This window comes from Callorhinus ursinus, unplaced genomic scaffold, assembly GCF_003265705.2.
Source record: "Callorhinus ursinus isolate GAN/ISIS: 27379988/994484 unplaced genomic scaffold, GSC_fseal_2.0 scaffold65, whole genome shotgun sequence".
In the NCBI taxonomy this organism is placed as follows: Eukaryota; Metazoa; Chordata; class Mammalia; order Carnivora; family Otariidae; genus Callorhinus; species Callorhinus ursinus.
In genome coordinates, this window is record NW_027397127.1 from 2,268,400 (window position 1) to 2,290,599 (window position 22,200).

Here is a 22,200-nt window from a genome sequence, read left to right on the forward strand (position 1 = left end):
CTAGAACCCTCAGTTTGTTTTTCAGAGTCCATCGTCTCTAATGGGTCATCTCCTCCTCCGACTTACTCCCCTTCATTCTTCCCCTCCTGCTATCTTCTTCCTTTTTTTTCTTAACATATATTGCATTATTTGTTTCAGAAGAACAGATCTGTGATTCAACAGTCTTGCACAATTCACAGCGCTCACCATAGCACATACCCTCCCCTCTCACAGTTTTTTTTTTAAAGATTTTATTTATTTATTTGACAGAGACACAGTGAGAAAGAAACACAAGCAGGGGGGTGGGAGAGGGAGAAGCTGGCTCCCCACTGAACAGGGAGCCTGACGTGGGGCTCAATCCCAGGACCCTGGGATCATGACCTGAGGCGAAGGCAGATGCTTAACAAGTGAGCCGCCCAGGCACCCCTATTTCTCACAGTTCTGTAGACTGAAAATCCAAGATCAAGGTGCCAGCAGGACAGATGTCTACTGAAAGCTCTCTCCTTAGATTTCAGACAGCCACCTTCTTGCTGTGTCTTCACATGGTCTTTCCTCCATGCATATGGAAACAGTGAGAGGAAGCAACTTCTCTTGTGTCTCTTCTTACAAGGGCACTAATCCCACCATATGGGCCCCATCCTCGTGATTTCTTCTAAGCCTAATTATCTCCCAAATTCCTTATCTCCAAATACCATCACATTGGGGGTTAGGACTTCAACATGAATTTTAGGGGGACAGAATGCAGTTAATAGCTGGAAGCTGAGTCTGAATGTTGTATGGAAAACACACTATCAGGGGACAATAGTAGAAACAAGAGAACTAGCCAAAAATCTATTGCAATAATATAAGTGAGAGATGATAGTGGCTTTGACATGGGTAGAAGTGTTGTTAGTGGTGAAAGGTGTTGACATTTTATACACACCTGAAGATAGAGCTCATAGGACTTGATAATAAGCTGTATGTGGGTTATGGAGAGAAAATAATCAAGGATGACTCCAAAGATTCTGGCCTGGACAATAAGGGAATGGTGATTTCATTTATTTTAATGGGAAATACTGGGAAAAGGGTTTGGGTGGAAGAGGGTAGAATGAGGAGCTCAATTTTGAGGATGTTAAGTTTAAGATGCCAAGTAATCAGCGGGATATATCATTCTGGAACTCATAGGATGGGTCTGTGATGAAGATACAAATTTGGGAGCCGTTAGTGTGCAGATGATATTTAAGGCCAAGGAATGACATCACAGAGGGAACAAATGTAGACAGAGAAGAAAAGAGGACTAAGGATTGAGTCCCGGGGCACTCTAACATTTTAAAAGGTGGGAGTAGAGAAGAATCCAGAAAATAAGAGAGATGGAACATCTAGTAAGGCAACAAAAATAAAAAGAGCAGAATAATGTAGTTTACTGGAAGCCAAGTGAATAAGCAATATCAACTTTGAAGGAGTGATCATCTGTGCCAATGCTCCTGAGAGGTCAGGTAAATGACAGCTGAAAATTGACATTGGAGTTGAAATCATAAGCCTCATGCCCTTTATTAATAACAGTTGTCAGAATGTAAATGAACTTGATGAACAGTAGCCACCTTCAGAGGGAATTTAAATGGAAATAAGATAAAACCACAGGTTAGAAAAGAGGATTTTATCCTGACAATAGTTTATGGAACATTAAACATTAACACCGCAAGTTTGTCTCAAAAGCCTTCTCTAGAAATCTATAAAACATGATAGATAATGATTTAGGGCTGCTGGTGGAAGAATTATTCAAAGGTAATCCTGCAGGGAGGTGTAGGCTAGATAGTCTACAGATCATTTTCAGCTTTCAGGAACTTTTACTATCTTTTATGCAAACCAATGGTTTTTACAGAGGTGCAAATTAAGACTGTAGTTCACTTTTATAGATCTCTTTGTGCATGGAAATGTTCATGAGGTTTACCTCACATTTAACAAAAAAAAAAGGGGGGAGGTTCAGTGTTAGAGGCAAATGAAAGATTGGGGAGTGGTGTGCAGAGAAAGAAGAGAGTTAATGTAAATACTGAGGAGTATATTCCTGGTAATTGCTCATAATGAGAAGATGTCAAGTGTGGCGTGACTATTTTGACTCCTACCCATAGTAAATGCACTGCAATATTTTTGGTCCAGGGGATGATAACGAAGTTAAAATTTTGTAATGAAAGCCAAAAATCTGTTATATGTGACTGAACATTAGTCAAATCTATTGTTTGGGGACAATATAACACAGTTAGGGTTAGACATAAACCAGATTCCTGTATTCATACACAAAGGATGAAAGAAACTTGAGGTCTTAAAAGTCATAGAATGTGTTTATAGTTGTATGTCTTCTTGCTAAAAGACAAAACACCAGAGGAGTTACTCAAATAAAACTTACTTAAATAAATGCCCATGATTTTCTGAAAATTTGGTATTTTTGTTGGTGAAATGAGTCTCCCTTAATTGCAAATATTCTGTGTGGATCATGTTTTTCACCCAAGCAGAAATTCTGTCCAGAAAGACAAAACAAAACCCTGCCATATTCATCTGTTTTTGTAAACAAAATGAAACTTAAGGAGTTTTACTTAATGTTGAGCATCTAGATTTTATTTGTGTCTCTCATGAAATCTTAGGTTCTGTCTAGATGATTTGTCTAACAATAAATGTAAATGAATAACAAAGATGTGTTAAAAAAAAAAAAAGTTAAACATTACCACACACCTATTAGAATGGCTAAGATAAAAAAAACTGACAACACCAAATGCTAGTGAGGATGTGGAGCAACAGGGACTCTCATTCATAACCAATGGGAATGCAAAAATGTTATAGCCACTTTGGAAGACGGTAGTTTCTTACAAATCTAAACATAGTCTTGTATGATCCAGCACCTCTGTTCCTTGATATTTATTCAAATGAATTGAAAGCATGTCCACATAAAATTTGCACATGAATGTTGATAGCAGCTTTATTCATAATTGCCAGAACTTGGAGACAACCAAGATGTCTTTTGTATAGGTGAATAGATGAACTGTCATACATCCATTCAAGGATAAAAAGAAATTAGCTATCAAGCCACAAAAAAAGACATGGGGAATTTTAAATGTATATTCCTAAGTTAAAGAATCCAATAGGACATTCTGAAAAAGGCAAATCTATTGGGATAGTAAAAAGATCAGTGGTATTGCCAGGGATAGGAGAGTGGGAGAGCTGAATATGTGGAGTCCAGAGGATTTTTAGGGCCGTAAAAATATTCTGTATGATACTATAATCATAGATACACATCACTATACAGTTGTCAAAACTCATAGAATGCACAACAGTGCACCCTAATGTAAACTGTGGTCTTTAGTTGATAATAATTTATCAAAATTGGCTCATCATTGTAACAAATATACTACATTAATGCAAGATGTTGATGATAAGAGAAACTGTGAAGGAGGAGAGTATGGGGCTTTATGGAACTGTACTATCCAATTTTTCTGTAAACCTAAAACTGTTCTAAAACATTAAGCACATTAATATTTTAAAAATCCCACAAACTTCTGAAACTGACTCAGTAAGACATAGACATTCTGAATAGACCTATAATAAAGGCATGAAATTATTAAATAAAAACCTTCAGACAAAGAATGGTCCAGGCTCAATGGCTGCTCTGAATTCTATCAAATATTTTAAAAATTAATACCAATTCTCCTCAAGATCTTTCAAAACGAGAACACTTCCCACATCATTCTATAAGACTCTGATACCAAAACTAGACAAAATAATGCCAAGAAAATTAACTGACCAATATCTCTTATAAATATAGACACAAAAGTCTCAACAAAATATGAGCAAAGCAAATCATGTAATACATAAATTGTGTTGAGTTTTTAATTCCAAATTCTAATTTTCATTGCTGCAATATAGGAAAGCAATTTGTTATTGTATAATAACCTTTTATACTACAACCTTGCTATAACTGCTTATTAGTTTCAGGAGTTTTGTTAATTCTTTGGGATATTCTACATAAACAATCATTTCATCTGCAAACAAAAATAGTTTTATTTCTTCCTTCTCAATCTATAAACCTTCTATTTCCTTTTCTTGTTTTATTGCATTAGCAAGGATTAAGAAGGGCAATGTTGACTGACAGTGGTGAGAACTGACAACATTGTCTTGGTCCTAATACTGGAAGGAAGGTATCTAGTTTCTCATCATTAAATATGATATTAGCCGAAAGCTTTTTGTAGATGTTCTTTATCAAGTTAAGGAAGATCCCCTCTATTTCTAGCTGAGTTTTTATCATGAATAGTTGTTGAATTTTGTCAGTGCTTTTTCTACATCTATTGATATCATATGATTTTTTTTTCTTTAGTCTGCTGATGTGATGGAGTGCATTAATTGGTTTTCGAATGCTGAACCAGGCTGCATATTTGGAATAAATTCCACTTATTCATGGTGTGAATTTTGAACATGTTGTTGGATTTCATCTCCTAATGTTTTTGCATCTATATTCATAAACGATATCGGTGTCCAATTTTCCTTTCTTGTAATGACTTTGTCTGATTTGGGGATTACTGGTCTCACAGAATGAATTAGAAAGTATTCCCTCTGTTACCTTCTAGTAGATATTTCTTCTCTAGTATTTATTATTTCTTTTCTTCTGCTTAGATTTAATTTGCTCTTTTTACAATTTCCTAAGGTAGAAACTTATTGATTTTAGATATTTCCTCTTTTCTAAAATATGCATTCAATGCTACAAATTTCCCTCTAAGCTTTGCTTGCACTGCATCCCACAAATTTGATAAGTTGTATTTCCATTTAACTCAAACTATTTTTAAATTTCTCTTGAGACTTCCGTGACCCACATGTTATTTAGAAGTGTTTTGTTTAACCTCCAGATTTGGTGTTTTCCAACTATCTTTCTGTTATTGATTTTTTTAATTCCTTTGTGGTCAGAGAACATATTTTGTGTGATTAATAATCTTTTAAATTTGTTGTTTTATGGCCCAGACCATGGTTTATCTTGGTGAACACTCTGTGAGCTTGAAAAGAACATTTATTCTGCTGCAGTTGGATGAAGTATTCCATAAACGTCAATTACATCCAGTTGACTGATGGTATTGTTCAATTCAACTATGTCCTTACTGATTTTCTGCTGGCTGAATCTGTCAATTACTATTGGACCAGTATTGATGAATCCACTATTGTAGTTGGAGACATTTATTTCTTCTTGCTGTTCTATTGGTTTTTGCCTCCACAAAACACTAGAACATAGTTTGGCCAAGTTCTTTGTCACTTTATAACATGGATTGCCTTTCTTCCAGTTTCCAATAACATGTGCCTCATCTCCATTTAAGATTTCACCAGAATCACCATTAATGTCCATATTTCTACCAATAGTCTCTTCAAGGCAATCTAGTTTCTTCCTAACATGCATTTCAACATGCTTCAGGCCTCCACCTATCACCCACTTCCAAAGTCACGTCCACATCTTTAGGTACTTGTTATAGCAGCACCCCACTTCATAGTACCAAAACTTGTTTTAGTCAGCTAGAGCTACCACAAAATAATACCACAGACTAGGTGGCTGAAGCAATAGAAATTTATTATTTCACAGTTCTAGAGGCTGCAAGTCCAAGATCAGGGTACTGGCAGGATTGATTTCTCCGGAGGTCTCTCTCCTTGGCTTGTAGATGGCCACCGTCTTTCTGTGTCTTCATGTGGCCTTTTCTCTGTTCTTGAGCATCCCTGGTATCTGTTTCACTTCTAGTCACATTGGATTAGGACCTTAGCCTTATAACTCAGTGAAATTAATTATTTCTTTAAAGGCCAGATCTCCAAATCCAGTCATAATCGGGGTTAAGGCTTTAACATATGACTCTGGAGGGGGGACATAATTCAGTACATAACAATATATTTAAAATTATTATTCATTCCTAATGTATTGTCTTTTGTCATTATAAAATGTCTCTTTCTAGTAACATTTTGCTTAGATTCTATTTTGTTTATTAGTATAGCCACTCCAACTGTTTTATGGTTGCATGATATCTTTTTCATTGTTTTGCTATTCACGTTTGTATCTTTAAAGCGCGCCTCCTATGAACTGTGTATATTTGGATTTTTTTTTTTAATTTAGGCTAGTAATGCCTACCTTTTGACTGGACTTTTTTTTTAATTCTAGCGTAGTTAACATACAGTATTATATTAACTTCAGGTGTACAATATAGTGATTCAACAATTCCATACATTACTCAGTGCTCATCAAGATAAGTGTGCTCTTAATCCCCTTCATCTGTTTCACCCCTCCCCCCACCCACCTCCCCTCTGGTAACCATCTGTTTGTTCCCTATAGTTAAGAGTCTATTTTTTGGTCTTTTTTTTTTTCCTTTGTTCATTACTTTTGTTTCTTAACTTCCACATATGAGTGAAATCATATGATATTTGTTCTGACCAGCTAATTTTGTTTAGCATTATATTCTCTAGTTCCATCCATGTTGTTGCAAATGGCAAGATTTCACTCGTTTTTATGGCTGAGTAATATTCCAGTGTGTGTGTGTGTGTGTGTGTGTGTGTGTGTGTGTGTGTCTACCATATCTTCTTCATCCATTCATCTGTCAATGGATTTTCTAATCTATTCACATTTAAGGGTATTATTGATATGTTCGATTTACATCTGCCATTTTACTTGTTGTCTATAGGTCTCATGGCTTTTTTCTTCCTCTGTCCTCCTTTACTGCTTTTTTTGTTTTTCATTGAATATTTCCTAGTGTGATATAGTCATTCCCTTAAATATTTTGTAAACATCTTTTCTTTTCTTTTACTGGTTGTTCTATAGCTTAAAATATACATTAGAACTTACCAGAATCCATTTCATATTTATACTATCCTATTTTCTGTGGGATATAGAAACATTATACCTAGTCCCTCTTATTTCCTTTTCTGTGCTATTGCTGTACATATTTCATCTATGTATGTAACAAGTTCAAAAGTGCATTTTTATAATTATTACTTTATAAGGTAGGTCATTTAAAAACCTGAAAGGAGAAAGGAGACAAAGTATATATTTATAAAATTTGTTATATTAATCTTATTGACCATTTCTGCTTCTCTTAATTTCTTAATATGAATTCAAGGTACCATTTAACGTCATTTAAAGTCCTAATACATTTAATACATTTTTACACTTTTTTCTATAAAGATTACGTGATTTTGTTAAAATTGTTCTTTGGCACTATATTTTTAAATAGCATCAAAAGCTATATTTTCCTTTTCATTTCCTTTTCTGTGTTTTTAGTGGAGTATAGAAAGGCATTTTAGTATCTTATTTTGAATTCAGAAATGCTGCACTCTCTGTAATTCCTAATATATGCATCTAAATTATTTGAATTTCCTACAGAGACAATCATGTTTATAAAAGATGACCATTCTCTATAATTGTAAGAACAGTTGTCTTATTCCAAATCTTAAAGTCAAATAAAGTATACCATAAATTTTAATTTTGGTATTATTAGAGGAATTCCCTTCTACTCTTAGTTTGCTAAAAATGTCTATCAGGCATGGATAAAGAATTTTATCAGTTTTTCTATTTACATTGATTTGCACTGAAATTAATATTGTGAATTACATTAATTCCTTTTCTAATGTTAATACAGCCTGGAATTTCTGGAATAAACTCAGTGTGATACAGATTCTATATTACCCTTTATAACCATTGCTGAATCCTGCTGACTAATATTTTGTTTGGAAATTTCATCTGTATTCAGAGTGATATTGTTCTATAATTTTCCTCTCAGATATTTTTGTCAGGACTTGGTATCAAAGTTATGACAGCCTCATAAAATGAGAAAGTATCCCTTTTTAATATACTTTGGAATAGTATGCAGAAGATGAAAATAATTCATTCCTTAGATATTTGGTAGAATTCACTATTAAAAATTATATGGGCATAGAATTTTATTTGTAGAAAGATTTAAATCAATTACTATCCCTAGTAATTATACTATTATTCAGATTTTATATTTCTTCTTGAGACACTTTGTATCATTTTCTAGGAATCTTTCCATATTATGTAAGGTATCCAATGTACTGCCATAAAATTGTTCATTATATTTTATCTTTTTAATAGCAGCTGCATTTTTTTATATGTGCTTTTGCATCCCTAATATTGTACACCTGTGCCATATATTTTACTTTATTATTTTCTTACTTTTACAAGTGATTTTACCAGTCAACTTTAATTTTCTTCTTAAATAACTAACTCTTGTCTGTGTTGGTCCTTTCTATTATAGGTTTTTTTTATTTCACTAATCTCTACTTTTTGTTCTTTTACTTATTTCTTTGTATTTATTTTTCTATTTTTTCTAAATTCTTGAAATGTATGATTGTCATTAACTTCCAGCCTTTCTTTTAAAATAAGCATTTAGGATTAATGTAACTTCTAATTATTGCCTTAGCTAGATCTAAGCTTTGTTATGCTGGATTTTTATTATTTTTTAATTTCCAAGTATTTCAGAGCTTCAGTTTGTTTATTTCTCCTTTGATCTTACCAAAAAAAAAAAAACACAAAAAAAAGAAAAAAGAAAAGTATATCTTTGGGGTGCCTGGCTGGTTCAGTCAGTAGAGCATGCAACTCTTCATCTCCTGGTCTTGAGTTCAAGCCCCATGTCGGGCATAGCGATTACTTAAAAGAAAAAAAAAATCTTTAAAAAAAAAAGTATCTTATTTTCCAAGCATCTGGGGTTTTTATGGTCATGTATTCATTTTTTTAAGATTTATATATTTGAGAAAGAGAGAGTTTGGAGGAGAGGCACAGAGGGAGAGAGAGAGAGAGAATCTTAAGCAGAATCTGCACTGAGTGGGGAGCTGGGCTTGGGGCTGCATCTCAGGACTCTGAGAGCATGACCTGAGCCGAAACCAAGAGTCGGTTTCTTAACTGACTGCACCACCAAGGCACCCCGGTTACCTATTGATCTTTTAACATAATCCCACTGTGATCAGACTGTTGTCTGTACAATAACAATCATTTGAAATCCTAAAATTAATAAGTATAGTTACCCTCCAACTGAATAATATAAGAATCTTATGGTACTCTAAGCCTGATCTAATTTGATCAAACCTTCTCTTGATTTATATGCTATTATTATCATCAACTGTTCAGTTTTTTGTTCCAAAAGCATCATTATTGTTTAAATATTCTGTGTATGTTTATGTTTACTTAAATGCTTATTTCTTTATTATTCCTTCGTGCTTTTCAAACCTCCCATTTTGGATTATACTTGTTCTGCCTGAAAGATATTTTTGTTGGGTAGAAAGTTCTAGTTTGCCAGTTGTTTTCAGATTTCTTCAGTACCCTAGAATTTCAACATAATGTTTCTAGGTGATTTTTTTAGGTGATTTCTTTTTAAAATCTTGCTTGGGATTAGTTAAGCTTCTTGAATCTATGTATTGATGTCTTTTAACATTTTTACAAAAAGTTCAACCATTATATCTTCAAATATTTCCTCTGTTTTACTTTTTCTTCTTTTTGGATCTCTGATTATATGTATATTAGATCTTCTCAGTCTATCCTACAAGTCTATTAACACCTCTCTCATTTCTCATTTCTTCTCTTTGGGCTGTAGGTTTTCTTCAGTTATTTGGTATAGTTCACTAAATGTTTACTTAGTTTTGTGTAACCCTTTGTTAAAGCTATTCACTACATTTTTAATTTTCATTATAATATATTCCATTTCTTTTTTTTAGAGATTATTTTTAGAGAAAAAGAGATCAAGAGAGTGGGGAGAGGGGCAAAGGGAGAGGGAGAGAGAGAATCTCAAGCAGACTCCCTGCTGAGCACAGAGCCCGAGGTGGGCCTCGATCTCACAACCCTGAGATCATGACCTGAGCTGAAACCAAGAGTTGGATGTTCAACCAACTTAGCCACCCAAGTGCCCCAATATATTCCATTTTTATGAGTTCTGTATGGTTTATTTTTATATCCACTTGCTCTTTACTCACATTTTTACCTCTCTTTAATTTATTGAAATAGAGAAAACAATTATTTTCTCCCGAGTTTGAGAGTTACACAAATGAAGTTTTGGGGATCTTATTCTATTGTCTTTTGTTTCTACTGGCTCTCAGTCATGGTGACTTTTTCTGTGTTATTCAATTATTTTTTCCCCTTATTTTCCTTCAACCTCTATCTGTGGAAATTATCTTGGGCTTGCGATAAAGGTGAGTTCCCTCAAGAAAGGATTTGAGTTTGGATTTGTCAGGCCCTTGGAGGAACCGTCAGTCTAGACTGGCTTTAAAGTAAATACTCAGCTTTAGGTTTTCTAGGCCACCGATGTGTTGTTTATTTGGGCTGTAAACCTATGTGAGGGCTACTTTATAAAATCTCAAGAGAGGATTACCTCACATTCCTACCAATGTTCAAAGCAGGTAGTATAGTTTGGAACAGATTTATTTCTAGTCAACCCTTAAACTGTGGGTATGGCCCTTTCGGGCCCAAGCTCTGTGGGAGGATGTCCTGTTAGATTCTCCATCTTAGGTGGGCTTTGTCTCCTATTCCTTGACCTCCAGAAGGCTGTGAAAAACTACTTCATTAGGTTCAGCAAATGCTCTTAAGGTAAACGTTGGCTTTGGAAAACTGCTTAACTCTTTTAATATCTCTCCCTTCATTTGGTCACTAGATGATAACTTATTTTTTTTCCACCTACCTTATGGATGTATTCAAGATTTATAAAGTATTTTTGTTTTCTGTGAGAGAGTCAGTCTGGGCACCTAGTCTGCCAGTTTAAAGAAACAAAAATGATAGCATTTTTTCCATGCGGTAATAATTCTGGTAAGAATACAGTGAGACAGACACTCACCTATATTACTTTGGTATAATCTTCCTGGATAATAAGATGTATAATGAGCCTTATAAATATTCACATATTTGGTCACAATAATTGCAAATATAGGTTTATGACCTAGCGAAAGGATCAGAAATTCAGGAAAGTCAGATTTATGGCAGTATGGTTTACAACCATGTATAAAAACAATCTAAATATCCTGTAGTACAGAAATAGTAAAATAAAGAATGGTATATCCATAGGTTATAACATTATCTAGCAATTACAACTACATTTTAGAAAAATATTTTGGGACCTATGAAAATGCTTTTGGTATAATATTAAATAAAATATTGGGATACAAAATTATAGACAATGCATCATTCTATGCTAGAAAAAAAAGTGTTGAGATGAAATAATTACTTGATATTTTGTTGTGCTTTTTTGTATAAATGAGCACTTTCAGTTAATTTTGAATTTTCTCTATCCTCAAAGTACTTTTTACAATGAACTCTTATTTTGATAAGACAAAAAAAGGTTAGTTTTCTGTTTTTAAACAGAAGTCTTAGACAATAAAATGGTCTTAAATGTTGGTGCTCTGAAAAAATTGACCTTCCCCAGTGTTTCAATAACACACTTCATTTTGCCAGTGTTTAATGATTAAGAGTGTCCTTTGTGTAAAAGATAACACTTTTAATGAATGATTCGAAAAATTATACCTGATTAAAGGTGATTAAGAAACAGTCTGAAAAATGGTCAGTCTGGTGTTTTCAGACATTTTAACAAGCAGAAAGGATTTACTACAAAGGTGATCCCATTGATTATGCAAAAGTGCAATCATTAAGAGGTCTGAAAAAAAAAACAACTGGACCTAAAAAAAACTCCCTTCTCTAGCAAACAGTAAACTTGGACCAACTTTGCGTGTCTTTTCTTCCCTCTCTCCCCGCCTCAAGCTCAAAATCTTGCTATAATCATTGACATGACATGGCCTCAACTATGACTAAGCCTTGGTGGATCTGTCACATGTGGCACAACTTAGATTTGGGAAAGGTTTACAACTAGAGAGTGGAAAGCTTATAACAAAGTAATAAGAAGTAAACAGGTCCAATCTATGCAGAGAATGGGATTTACGAAAAGCCCCAGGAGCCATGGAGGAGGTGTCAAAAGTGGTAGGTTAGTGCAAAATGAAAGGAAAAAGATAAGAATTTCAACATAATTAAGAAGTGGTCCAACTGCAGCTGACCTTTGCAAAACCTGGGTTTGAAATCTGTGGTCCCCCTTATATGCAAAATCTTTTTGATAAATATAGTACTATAAATGTATTTTCTCTTATGATTTTGTTAATATTTTCTTTTCTCTAGCTTACTTTAAGAATACAATATATACGTGGCGCCTAGGTGGCTCAGTCAGTTAAGTAGCCAACTCTTGATTTTGGCATGGGTCATGGGATTGAGCCGTGCATCAGGCTCCATGCTCAGCAGGGAGTCTGCTTGAGGAGTCCCTCTCCCTCTCCCTCTGCCCCTCCCCCACTCATTCCCGCTCTAAGTGAATAAATCTTTAAAAAAAGAATACAACATATAACACATATAAACATGCAAAATATGTTTTAATTGACATTGGTAAGGCTTCTGATCAACAGTAGACTATTAGTAAAGTTTTGGGGAAGTCAAAAATTATACGTGGATTTTCATTTACATGGGGGGTTGGTATCCCTAACACCCTTGTTATTCAAGATTCAAGGGTCAACTCTAATTCTACATATTGGTTGTCCAGGGGACCATTTTTAGTATCACAACTTTATGTGGGCTGCCTTTTCCCTAAGTGGGAAATATTCTGTCACCAAACATATCCTTTTTTACATATGTAAGTTCCATAAACACACGGACTGTTTTATTCACTGCTTAGTCTGGACTGAGATTCAGTCAGTAAACACTGGTACAACCTACTGGACTTCACGAGTTTGGATTGGTGGAATCCTAGGATGCCTGTGTTGTACGAATTGTTTAAAAATCATACATATGACCCCTGGATGACTCTCAATGCCTTCCGCATTGCCTGGCACATATTAAGCATTCAATATATATATTGCTATTCAGTATATGTGTTCATTGCTATTGCAGTTATTCAAAAATTCTCCATCTGTCTTTTCCTGTCTGTTCCTGCTCTCCTGGCATAATTCCATGCATGACTTTCAGTGACATATCTTGAACACCCTCATACTTGTCTCAGCCATCATTAATGCCAAACTCCATCTACCTGTTGATAGCTATCCTATCACCAGAATAATAGGCCTAAAAGGCTATTTTTGTCAATATTAAAAACCAACAAAACATACCAATGCCTCTCTTTCATCTGTAAGATAAAATCCAGAAGTTCAAACACTTCAGTTGGCATCCAAGACTCTCCAAAATCTAGCCCAAACCTATCTTTTCAACTTTAGCTTCCAAAAGTCTTCTGCATCTTTGCTTATAATGTTCTTCCTTATTGGATTATTCTCCTTGTTTCATCCAACAGCTCAAGTTCTGTTTTCTCTGTGAAGTCCATCCTGATTACTCCAACCCATTATAAACTCTTCCTCTTACAAAATCCAATCTCTTAAGTTTTAGATTTTTGATGCAAAGTATAACCTACCTTGCATTTTTTATACATATCTTATTTCAACATTGTAAATTGTCAGAGTATAGGAACCATATTTGTTATTTATTTGCTTCTTTGCTCACAATCCTAGACCGATATGTGAAAATAGTAGATAAGAACACAGTCCTAGAATAATATTTGAAAACAGTAGATAAGAACACAGATACTTGCTGGTTAATTGGCTCACTCCTCCCTTACTTCCTTTCCTTTTATTCAACAAATACTTTTGTCTCTACTCTGTGCTGGGCAGTGAGAACATAAAAGTGACAAGACACAGTCCCTGATTTCAAGGACTTTACTGTCCAGATTTCTACCACCAAAGAACATTAAATAATCCACTCATTGTCCAATGGAAGACGTTTGAATTATAACTTCTCAACCTGATAACCATTGCTGCTTTTGCAGAATCCTTTTTGTCTGAACTCTTATTGTTACATTTTTTAAGGAACATCTGCTGTTAAACAGAGATTAGAAGTTTAAGCAAAATAAGAGCCATGCAGAAAACTCTAGGCCAGTGGTTCTCAAACTTGGCTGCACATAACAATCCTCTCAGGAGCTCTTAAAAGATATCCAATGCTTGTGCCCTAACGGAGACCAATTAAATCAGAATGGGGAGAGGGGGCACATCTAGGCATCTACTTTTTAAAAGCTTCCCAGGTGATTCTAATGTGCAAAAGGTGAAAACCACTGCTCTAGGCTAAAATAAAACTGCATTTCCACAGATTACAATTATGTTGAGAAAAGAGTAACAAACATGTGTAATTTACATACTCCCAGGAAAATAAAATCATGGCATCATATCCATTGGTTTAAATAACTAAATTGGGTTAATATTTGCTAATTTTGCTAAAGATTCTTTATGATTTTTACCAGTATGGATAAATAAATAATCAGCTCTATAACATATCAGCTCTTATATTTTTATTTTGCTAAATTATGAGTTAAATCTCTTTCCACTCATTTTTATTTATTTTTATTTTATTATGTTGTGTTAATCGCCATACATTACATCATTAGTTTTTGATGTAGTGTTCCATGATTCACTGTTTGTATATAACACCCAGTGTCTTTCCACTCATTTTTAAAATACTGATTTGAACAGAGTGGATCTAATAGCAAATGTGAAGGTCAACTACATTACACAAAGCCAATACTAGTCTAGAGCAGGGGTTCTCAAACTCCTCAGGCATCAGAACCAACTGGAAGGCTTGCCCAAACCTAGATCGCTGGGCCCCAACTCCAGACTTTTTGATTCGGTAGGTCTGAGTTGGAGCCCCATAATTTTCATTTCTGACAAATTCTCAGGTGATGCTGATGCTGCTGGTACAGAGATCACTTTGAGAACCACTATTCTATATAGAGTAACAGCTCATAATAGAGGCTTGATAAATACTTGATCAATTGAAATAAGTCAAATGGTACATTTTAGGGTATAGGAACCTATGGCACATCCCAATATATGTAAGGGTAGACTACATTTCCATTAGTTTTTTCTAGGTCTTGCTCATGAATCACTATATATATATATATAAAAAAAATCACCTGAAGAGATTGTTTAAAATGCTGATTCCTGGGTTCCATTCCAGGCCACTCTAATCAGGATCTCATTTGGTATTGCCCAGGAATCTGCATTTTAAATAAAATCCCCATGTGTTTTTTTAAAAAAGATTTTTATTTATTTATTTACTTTCGAGATAGAGAGAACACAAGTGGGGTGAGGAGCAGAGGGAGTGGGACAATCAGACTCCACCCTGAGGGCCAAGCCTGATGTGGGGCTTGATCCCATGACCCTGAGATCATGACCTGAACCAAAAATCAAGAGTCGGATGCTCAACTGACTGAGCCACCCAGGCCCCACCCCCCATGCGCTTCTTAATGCACACTAAAATTTGAGAACCAGTGCTCTGCTCTCTTATGCATTTGCTTACACTATTGCTTTTTTCTAGATGCCCTTTCTCTCCATCTTTGAAGAAAGGGACAGGATATCTGCAAAGTCCAGCCAAATGCAGCTTCCTCCAAGCAGTCCCCCTTGATTTCGTGACTATCACACACAATAGCTGGAATAGAGAAATAGTGGGTGTTTGCGGATGGGGCAGCTGGGACAATTGTAATGGAACTATAGGATTGGCTGAGTTCTGCACACGGAAGTTATACGTCTGACTTCTTTCTCATGCATGTGAAACTATAAGAGTTGTAAAGAAAGTAAATTCAAATAGTACTTAACCCTGAATCTCTTGGTCAAATAACTGTATTGGGGGCAGAGGTATGGTAGACCTGCCTGGACAGGAAAGGGGACTGGAGGAGAGAAGGAGACAGGAGAGAAGGAGACAGAATGGAGAACTTCAACTGGGCAGTAAGGGAACTGGATAGTTAACATTCACTTAGGAGCCTTTCTTTACCCAAGGGGAGAACAAAACAGACAACTGCCTTGCTCGGTGAGTCTGAAGCCTGTGATGGGGGATGAGGAACACAGAGAAGTTAGATCAAATAGTTGGCAACGACGTCTCAGAGGTCTGGGGGGGCTAAGTGTGGAGCTAGTAAGTGACAGAGTTCTAACTCTGGATTCGGGAACTTCAGAATCCATGGTACTTTTCTCTAAGTGAGGTGCCTGTCTTACCAATAAGAATTTGCATCTCTTGCGAACTCTGTAGATGATTGCGGTGAAGTTTAAGAACTACCTGGTCCACTCTACTGGAAATGTGTATGTGGTGATTATCTACATTTGGACAAATCCTTGTAGCCACCTTCCATTCAGCAGCTAGTAGAAATTACACAAACTAATGTCCTACATCGGAATATGTATCGGATGATACATATTTGGAAGCACAAAAAGGACTCTCATGACTGGAGTTAGGCGTTTTCTTCTACTTTTCATCCTCAGCGGTTTACATAAGATAATCAGTCATCCCATCAACAAATACTGAATGCTTCTGACATATTTGCTATCACAAGATAATGGCATTGATAATTTGTTGTCTTAAGTCTCTGACAATTAAAGAAAAAAATTGTTAAAACACTGTTTTGTTTTGTTTTGTTTTTCCTGTAATGAGATAGAACCACAGAAGGGACTTAAAGATCATTGAATTCCATCATTTCATTCTGGTGACATGGAATTGACTGAAGCCCAGAGAGATCAATGACTAATGTGTTCCAAGTCCCTAAACTGTGGAGTGACACGGCCAGTGACTAGATTTCTCTCCCATCAGTCCTGTACTTTCTTACATGTGTCAAGAACTAGTGAATATTCTGGCAGTCCCCGTCTGTGGAAGCACCAAACTTGCTGACTTCAGTGCCATATACATAGTGGTGCTGAGATGGGTGTATAGCTTCAGAAATTCACATCAATGTACATTTTGCAAAGCCTTCACATAAGAGCTAGAAATAGGAAACTCTTTGCCATATACTTTTATATTAATATGTGCTCTCTGGGTGTAAAATTTATCACCACACCATCAAAAATCGATTGCTAGATTACCTTGTAAGCTAAGAAATACAAACCATTAAGTTTAGTAGATCAGTACACTCTCCAGGTCATACTTATGCTCCTCATTTGACAATTGACTGGACACACCTGCCTTCTTTTCCATAATACGCACATGGAATTATCTTATATAGAAAAAGGCCCACCAGACGTTCAATTAACCGAGCTGTCACACATCTGTTGCTATCTCTATAAATGTGGCAGTTTGTTGGTAATTACTCTTCCGATAACAATCAAAAACTTCACACCTTTTTATTGTGATAGTCTCTTACTTCCTCCATCCAAACTGCCTCAATGACTTTGTGATCCAAAGATTCCAAAACATATCCAACTATTTCAGATCTCACAAATGGACTTGTAAACAAGTCTGGCATCTACATTTAGTGATTTGGAAGCTTACAGATATGGTCTCAGTGTATTCTATAAAATTTCAAAATAAGAACCCAGACTAGCTAATAAAGGTCTAAAGTTGTTATTCTACTCCAAACATGACTATAAACTTGCTATGAGAGCATAAGTAAATTGTTTTACTGCTTTGTACCTAAATTTTCTAATCTGTAGTATATGCAGGAAGACTGGGCTCTTCATTCTACTTTACAGAATCTTTGGAGCATAGTGCATGATTGCTGTGGTCTGAATGTTTATGCCCCCCATTCCAAACATTCATATGTCGTTAACTTAACGCCCAAGGTGATGATATTAGGAGGAGAGATCCTTGGGAGGTGATTAAATCATGTGGGCCAAGCCTTCATGAAAGGGATTGATTCCCTTATAAAAGAGGCCCCAGAGGGGTGCCTGGGTGGCTCAGTCGGTTAAGCGTCTGCCTTTAGCTCAGGTCATGATCTCGGGGTCCCGGGATCGAGCCCTGCATCAGGCTCCCTGCTCAGTGGGGCATCTGCTTCTCCCTCTCCCTCTACCCCTCCCCAGCTTGCTCTTGCTCTCTCAAACAAATAAATAAAATCTTAAAAAAAAATAGAGGCCCCAGAAAGCTAGCTCACCCCTTCCACCATGTGAAGATACAAGAAATTGGCAACCCAGAAGTTCCTCACCCAACCACGCTGGCTTTCTGACCTCAGACTTCAGCTTCCAGAATTGTGAGGAAAAAAAATATGCTGTCTAAAATCTGGTCTGTGGTATTTTGTTAGAATAGCCCAAAATGGCTAAGACAATGGTTATATAAATTTCCTGGGGCATTAACGATGTCATGGTAATAGCTTCTCCTGGATTTGAAATATACAAATCCGGTAGCACAGCTGTTTTTCTTAATAATAAATATTACCATTTATTTGCATAGGACTTTATATTATTCAAAAGGGTTCAAACATAAGGCATTAAGTACCTGCTGTGTGCCAGACACTGTGCTAAGTGCTAGAACCATAAAAATGATTTAAAAAGGACTAAAACCTAGTCCCTTGCTTTTGGGGTCTTTGAGGCAGCCCCATAAATACCTCTTTCCTGCTCAAATTCTGAGCCAACTCTAACGTCCTATGTAGGACATAGTAGTAAGTTAGGTAGATACCAAAATACTAACTTCATTCCTCATAAAACAGATACTCAAGAATCTGATGCTTCTAAAGCCAAGGAGATTTCATAATCTGAATTCCAGAATTATAGACTTAACCATTTAGCAGGTTAGGACCTGGAAAAACCATCCCTGGAGAACAGGGCAGTCTACATGCTCCCTGTAGGCAGCTGCTTCACTATGGACACCTAATTTCTGCATCCAAAATCACCAAAAAATTTACTCCTCTCCCATCCCCAGTAAAGAATGAGTAAGGAATAGAGGCCAGGTGTGTTACACTAATGGCTGTCCTTCTGTCTGGAAAAAAATGTCAGGAGTGGAGAGAAAGCATTCCCCTACCCCAACACCTACCCTCAAGGACCTCATCTCACTGATATTCACAGAAACCCTGAGGGGTAAATAGAAATGTTTTGCCTGTTTTACATAAGAGGCAGCTGAGTTCTAGAAGAGTCACACAGCTAGGTTGAAATCAAAAGAATAATAGCTCAATTCTTTATGGACATTGTTACCAATGCAATTAGATCATGGACTTGCTTACACCCACATTTTTTTCCCCCTCTGGCAAGTGAGACACAGGCTTTGATTCCAAATGGTTTTGTGACTATCTAAGGTTCTGACAAAAGCATCTATCATCTTGTGTATAGATACGGTTATTTATTCATTTGAATCTTCTACCATAAAAGCAGGTAAGCCTTAAAAAATTGAATGCCACTGTTGTAAAGTTTTATAAAGAAAGCAGCCAGGTAAAAGTGAAACAAACAGATAAGGAAGACAAAATAAAGCCAGGTGATTATCTAATGCTCAGTATGAGAAAGAATACTTAATTTGATCAACGGGCACTGGGTTTCTATAATAGTCTTGAGTCGCTACTACTTACTAAGCATCTGATATGCAAGCTTCCAGTTAAGCACTACTTATGTGCACAATGTCATGTAATTCTCACAACTGTACAAGGAAGTTATCTTTCTTCAGATAGGAAAATACTTATTTAGATCAAGTGACTTGTCACTTGAAATCTTGTCTAATTTCACATAATCACTAATATGTGCTAGTGTCAGAATTTGAACCCAAACTTCTGCCTACAGAACCCACACTCTACTGGTCTGTCAGCTAAGAGCATAAATTGAGTTACCACTGGAGGCAACACATCCAGTGAGAGAAAATAAAATACACCTAAGAGAGCAGGTTTATTTCCAAACTTACAGTTAGGTACATACAACACAAATGTTAAGAAGGCTTTTAAAGAAGTCTACAGTGCACAAGTAAGCACAAATGAACATATTAGCAAGCACAGGATTCCTGAGAGGAGCTGAAATGAAAAAGTGATCAGAAGCAAGAGTTACGCAAGAGTTAAGCTGACAAGCACGTGCTAACAGTCTGAGCTGTTTAAAGATGGGGTAAGCTGCCTCAGGAAGTAGTAAATGCTCATCATGTGAGGGGCTTCCCACACAGGCTGGATGGACAAACACTTTGTAGATCAAACGGGGTTGTTTTAAGTGGCATCTAAAGCTCCCCCAATCCCGAAATTCTGGGATTGATTTAGTCCGTTTATTTTGAATAGCCATTGTGCACCAAGTACTGGGATAAGGTCCTCTCACAAAGGAGAATAAGTCATACGTTTAAGGAGACTGCAGTCTAGAGGGCAAATAGCCCAAACCCAGAAATGCAGAATGAAGTGTAATATGGAATGGGGGCAAAGAAGGTCTACACCTAACTCAAACTGCAAAGGGGAATTAAAAATGGAAATCAGACGTTTCTTAGAGGTGATGCCTAAACTCACCCTTGACGGAAGAATAAAAATTAGCCAGGTGTTCCAGCTCTCTATTGCACTGTAACAAACTATCTTTAAAAACTTGAAACAATAAATATTGTATCTCAGAACTTGGGTACTTACTTAGCAGCTGGGCTGGTCGGTAGGATGCAAGACGTTTCACTCACATGCCTGGTACCTTGAAGGAGATGGTTTTAAAGACTAGTGTCTCTCTGCTAGAACCTTCCTTCTTTCCATGAAGTCTCAGGGCTTCTCCATAAGATCCCTCTGGCAGGGTAAGTGGGTTCTTACAAGGTGGCTCACGGCTCCAAGAACTGCTGCCCCGAGAGATCAAGTTGGAGGCTCCAAGGCTTCTTATAACAACAGCCTTAGAAGTCAGGCAACATCACAGCCAACACAATTTATTGGTTACACATGAGTCGGTGTGGGAGGGAACACATAAGTGTGTAAATACCACAGAGGCGTGGTTTATTAGAGACTATCATGGAGACTGGTTACCACAGCAGGCTAAGAGGTTTGGGGATTCCGAGGGTACAGTTTTCCACTAGAAGGAATATCATGCACAAAGGCAATGATGCATATAGAATAAATCCTGAGAAGCATCAGGCTGCCACTGTTAAGCACAGCATGAGAAAGGGAACAGAGGAGAGACCCGGGCTGCACTTGGCTGCCGGCTCCCGAGTCCTGGGCCCCACATAGATGACCTTAAAACCAGAAATGAGGCCTCGTTCCAACAGCCTGTTAAAACATGTGAACCACTCTGAAATTCTGGGCATGCAGACATGCCTTAGCCAAAAATATTAAAAAGGCACTATCAGAAACTGGCACGGAAGTGGCATCCAGGTAAAAATCATGAGAATAAACGAGCAGCAGAGATAGAATTCAAACAAGTATTTGAGTTATACGAGGTGTTATGAAATGCTAAAAAATGAGAACTCTATGACGAATACAGTGAAGAAAGATTAAATGGTGGAGGTGGAAGGTGTTTTGACAGTCCATTTGAGTTTGGCTTCACCTTCCATAACTCAGATGATGCCTTCACGGATTTTTTTTTTTTTTAATTTGGTGGAAGAGACTGGTTTTTATTCAACTTCTTTGAAAACCCACTTGCGGACTTTCTTGGGGACTCAACCAGGGGTCCCCCACAGAAGCCCAAGCAGAGAATTGTTTTTCACTGCCTTCAGTGGATTTCCATAATTTGAAGGGAATTTGCTCCTTCTGATACAGGATTTACGTCCTCAGGTTCACTAGGTCATGGAAGCCTCACTTCATTGTCTTCCATGTCATTTGAGGATAGCTGGGCAGAGAGCTTCAAATCTGTATCACCTTTAACTAAAATTGTTAGTGGCAGGAAAATCAATACAAAGAGAATGGTTGAAAATGGTCAAGAAAGAGTCGAAGTTGAAGACAGCCAGTTAAAGTCCTTAACAATAAATGGTAAGGAGCAGCTGCTATGCTTGGATAACAAGTAATTCAATGCAACCAATTAATATAAAAGTTAACTATAACGAGCACCATTTGAGGATTAGCAGGAACTTTATTTTGAAGATTTCAAATGAACTTGACTTTCAGTGTAACTGTACCTAATCTTAAGTATTCATAACCACAACTCATGGTAGCCCTTATTTGTCACACTTCTGAGTTTATTTTTGGGGCCTCCTAGGACTATTTTTTTTTGTCTTTAAAATTGTAAATCTTTGTGTGCATCTTGCTTTTTCTATTAAATGTAATCCAAGGTGGCCATGACTCTTTCATGCATTAATACCAGCATGGATCTATTTTCTCAATGTGTTTGCAATGTGAGACAAGTAGTGTTAACCTGCTGTGTAGTTCATATTGCCTGGATGAATCTTCCACAACAATAATTTCATTTTTTTCAGTATTTAGTAGTGAAAGATATTAATGTGTAATGGTAATACATTTCTGGCTTAATATAAATTGAGGATGCTTTCTAACTGCATGAATCCTGGCAACTTGGTAAGTTTTGACAATTGTTTAAATATAATGTTAAACTTAGGCTTAAAAA

At 36.5% G+C, this 22,200-nt stretch overlaps 1 pseudogene; it reads left to right on the forward strand.

Moving 5' to 3' along the window:
• LOC112810194 (dnaJ homolog subfamily B member 6-like) overlaps positions 1-21,646 on the forward strand; it is a 41,343-nt pseudogene extending 19,697 nt beyond the window's left edge.
• The last annotated feature ends 554 nt before the right edge of the window (positions 21,647-22,200 follow it).